Below are 5,000 nucleotides of genomic sequence, written 5' to 3'. Positions count from 1 at the left end.
GGAAACCCATTTCAGTCATATTTCTAAATTTATGTGACCATATTTGAAGTGGGAACAATTAATTTTCTGATTTGTTTTGATTATAGCTTTTAACGACTAGTTACTGAATAGATTATAAAAATAGGCACTTAGAGTCAGCACAGTAAAAAAGACTGGGAATCCACAATGCATTGGCTCCAGTTATATTTCTTACAGATGTCAACTGCATTAGTCATTGTAACATTGGCTTAAGTTTACCTCATGCTAGGATTTGGAAAACTTTTGTTGGACAGTGTTCGAAATTGGTTTTAAACTTGGTCTAATATGTGCCAAAACAAGATGACATAGACCTCATCGAATTGGCATAGACCGCAACATTGAAAAGAAATGTCACAAAACACCCAAACATTTTCATTTACTAACTTCTAACGTACTTAGAAAGCATATTTCCTTTCCATAATAATATCCTCCTTTCCTTGTAACATTTATGAGACATTGACTGGCCATGAAGGGTCCATTTGGATAACTTGGATAAATTGGGGGGGAGGTCAACTGAGGTTTTCATTCATACTCTTTGAACATGAATTTACAAATGTCACCAAAATTTCAATGATGTTACTTTATGTAATTTTATAAAAAAAAAATTTAAACTGTTAAAATGACCATTCAAATGAAGGGGAAAGGGTCAACTGAGGCTGCCTATCATAATCTTTGGCCATGAATTTACAATTGATATTAGAATTTTAATGATATTACATAATTTGAATTTTTCAAAAAATTAAAATCACCAGTTAAATGAGGAAAAAGAGATCAACTGAGAGTGCCAATCATAATCTTTGGCCATGGAACCAAGATTTTAATGATATTACTTTAACATATTTAATCAATATATCCCTTGTTTACAAAACTTCTTTAAGGGAAAAGGCAACCCTAACCACATTGTTGCTTTTATGAATAAAGTTATTACTTACTGATATCGTAAATGACAGTCTTTAACAAAAAAGATCCTTGCTTAACAATTAAATCAATATCAATCTATCATATATTTTGAATTACCTGCCACTAAGAGATCGGCCATTGAAGTTTGATTTTTGACGTCACACTGTCGGTTCTGGTTTATTTCATCAGCAGCACTGTAAACATGACAAGTCACGAACAGTTAAGTTTGGAGCCCGTTCTTTTACAAGAAGAAATTAAGAAAAGATGTTCAGTGCAGTCGCAGACCAGGCAGACGGTACACGTTTCTTCATACAAATGTCTTGAACCTCAACTTGTCATTACGCAAATGTTACATAGTCTTTTCTTTCCAGATGACTTGGTTGGGTCAGGAATTTCAAAAGAAAAAAACAACAACTTTTTTCACATCTCTCCTTCGCATTAGTGTAATTAACTGCTTGACAAGGAAGGCATCAACCTATTTACAATGCATTCATAAAATTTACCACATGCATGTCTTTGATGATCTTAGAATCTCCTTAAAACCAGAACAGACGGTGTGACATCAAAATTATTGATTTTTGTGGTCAGCAAATGAGTTCCACATCATGACATATAGATAGCGGGAATTTCAATTTTAACGTTTTCAAATTAGTACTGATCTAGGCCGTATATCAACAGAATAGTATGCAAAATGCAAAATCTTCATCATATGATTAATTCTATCATTTATCATGTAAAAAATATTTGGGTTGCCTTTCCCTTTAATGTACAAATTGAACCATATTTATTAAGTGAGCATTCTAGACCCTATGGGCCTCTTGTAGAAGTTTTGAGTTTGTCCTTTATGGGCTATTTTCCTTTAATATTGTTGAAATATGGAAATCATTACCAAATATGGAGACATATCAAGGTCAGGTGATTTTCAGGTATTGGGTTTGAATAGCTTACAGGTCAAATATACAGGTGACTCTTGATAACTCGAAGTTCAAGAGACCTTGATAAAACTTTCCAAGAGTTCAAGAGATCAAAATTCGGAGATTGAAGGTCTGACCATATGGTTAAGGTTTTAGAGTAACCAGATATATTTGCCTGCAAGATATGTTTTCCTTCATATTTGTCAGGTAGTTAATTTGATTTCAAGATAAAGAACCTTATTTTGCGTTAATAAAAAGATTTCAAAGTTTAAAGTTTATGTATTTATTTGTTCTTTTATCATGCTAAGATAGGTGTACAAAACTAATTTCCGATAAAGCTTTACTGTCGCTTACTAAATGGCAAAGAGCACAATTGTATGTCGCTTTACACAAAGCAAAAATTCTAACAAATTAGTAAAACGATGTTTTTGGAGTAACTTTACACAATGAACATACTGATAAATTTAATGGTCTCAGTAGATCTCTGAATAATTGTCTCTAAATTAATATTTCAAACTTAACTCTCTCTCGTTGTGAAGTCAAAACAAATGGTATAGATTTTATTCATAGTTGGATTATGTTCAAATTTTGATTGTCACAAGACCCCAGTGTAGGGTGAAAACTGACCAATTATATAACCAATTGTATACTCAAGTCCACAAAGAAGCACGGACGATGTATCACCTATGTAAACACCTACTCATCCGGACCACACTAGCCTCTGGCATTCAACAAAATCCAGGTAAGGTCCAAGCGGAAATAATTATACACTTGGGTAACGGTGTGTATATGCTACCACCACTTCGAGAGATGAAAAACAATAAAATATGTTTTACGTATCCCAACTTCACTTCGAGAGATCAAACGTTTGAGAGATCGATATAGTAAATTTGCTTAGTTATATAGAGAGAAAAAATCGAGACCATGATTTCACTTCAAGAGATTTAGAACTTCGAAAGATCGAAGTTCGAGCCATCAAGAGTTACCTGTATATATATTTTACGTAGGTAAAGTATTCATCTTGCTGTCTGTAAACATAGCCTTGCAGAGTCTGGTAGAACAATCCAAAATCAAGAAAGGGATGTGCTGTAGAGGCAGCTGCCACAAAGTTTGCAAAGAAAACATCTGCAGCATTATTATCTGAAATAATTCTGAAAACAACATCAAAATACAAAAATTTTATTGTACATCTACTTATCAGTATCAAATTGAAATTTAAAATGAATTTTATTTTTAGATTATGTTTCTTTGACAGATAATGTTTTTATACCTTGAATACTGGTTAACTAGTGTTTCATGATATTTTGGAATTTCCAAAGTTTTGAAATGATTAAAATCTTATTTTACAGTGACATTTTCTTTTAAGTTAATTGGCATATAAATCTTAAAGTTCAGAGTTAATGTGTTTGAATTTTTGTGAATAAAAAGTACTACGATACAATGGTACCCACAATGAGTATATGGACATGTACATGAAATAATATTATATAAACTATTTACCTTCATCTTAGTCCACATTAAAAATGGCAAAGATATTGGGGGCAGCTGGTGATGAGTTCTGTGCTTTGGTATTATTTTGATGCAGGGCCGTGCCACAGATGCACACTCACAGGCATGCACATAGTCTACACCCAAAAGTATGAATGTGATGACCCATTCTTGGTTTTCAGCAATTGTCCCAAATATTGGGAATCGGCCTCCCACTTTTCAAGATAATGTCGAAGCTGCTTTGTTCTTCTTCATGGTGGTGTCGCACCCATGGTGAATCATAATGTGATGCTGAAAGAAAACCAATTCTTCCCAATTTTCCATTTAATGTGTACATCACAGGTTTGAAATCATCAAACTATTTTGCTATTGCATAGCTTCTGATCAGCCGTTGCATGCGATTCCTGTAATTTGATTGGTTGATTAGAAAGCTATCACAATTTGCTTCCCTTCCCAATTGACAAAATGTGGTGGTCATGAAATAAATTTTCAAAATTGGGAAAATAGGGATTTTCAAAAGTCAGGAAGTATGGACAAAGTTGAGAAAGTTGGCACATATAAATTCATAGGTTTCTGAGATAGCCAAATTTGACAATTTGAGTAGCCAAATTATCAAGGGAATCTTTCCAGTGCAAACAAGTCTGGCTTTTACTGTTGTTTTTTGTAGGAACAGAAGCCCCTGTCAATATTGTCTGACTGAGCATCATTTGCTGTCACAATTCATGCTATATTTCTTCCTGTTGTTTATCAGAATGAATATGAATAATTCTGGTTTGTTACATTCCTGTCTTTCATCATTGCCCAAAGTTTTAAAGAAGATCTTTTTTTTTTTTTGCTGATGAGGAATATTAAAGGGAAAGGCAACCCAAAAACATTTTACATGATAAATGATATGATTAATTATATGATAAAGATTTGTCATACTATTCTATTGATATAAGGCCTAGATAAGCTTCAGTACTAATTTTAAAACCTTAAAATTAAAATTCCCGCCATCTATAGAGGCTGCCATGATGCGGAACTCTTTTGTATTCAAGACCACAAAAATCAATAATTTTTACGTCACACCGTCTATTCCGGTTTTGATGAGATTCTTAGATCATCAAAGATGTGCATGTTTTAGATTTTACGAATACATTGTAAATAGGTGGATTCCTTACTATCAAGCAGTTAATTACAACACTAATGTGAAGGGGAGATGTGAAAAAAGTCGTGCCCCCCCCCCCCCCCCCCCCCCCCCCCTCCCCCGGATTCCTGACCCAACAAAGTCATCTGAAAAGAAAATACTACGTAAACTGTGGATCCATCATTTGCGTAATGCCAAGTTAAGGTTTGAGACATTTACATGTTTGAAGAAACAAGTATTATCTGCCTGGTCTGCGACTTGACTGAATGTCTTCTTTTCTTAAATTATTCTTGCGAAAGAATGGGCTCAAATCTTTACGACTCTGAACTTAACTGTTCGTGACTTGTCATGTTTACAGTGCTGCTGATGAAATAAACCGGAAGCGGCGGTGTGACGTCATAAATTAAACTTCAATGGCCGCTCTCTTAGCGGCGGGTAATTTGAAATATAAGATAGGTTTTATTGATTTAATTATTAAGCAAGGATTTCTGTTGTTGAAGGCTGTCATTTACGATATTGGTAAGTAATACGTTATTCATAAAGGCAACAATGTG

The 5,000-nt window shown here is 33.9% G+C and overlaps 1 protein-coding gene across 15 annotated transcripts in view; it reads left to right on the top strand.

The window, feature by feature from the left end:
• The window catches only part of LOC125670618 (calcium/calmodulin-dependent protein kinase type II delta chain-like), a 106,091-nt gene that overhangs the window by 40,895 nt on the left and 60,196 nt on the right, over window positions 1–5,000 (top strand). The window lies entirely within an intron of this gene.

This window comes from Ostrea edulis, chromosome 4, assembly GCF_947568905.1.
Source record: "Ostrea edulis chromosome 4, xbOstEdul1.1, whole genome shotgun sequence".
Classification (NCBI taxonomy): Eukaryota; Metazoa; Mollusca; class Bivalvia; order Ostreida; family Ostreidae; genus Ostrea; species Ostrea edulis.
This window is presented reverse-complemented; position numbering and strand designations above follow the sequence as displayed.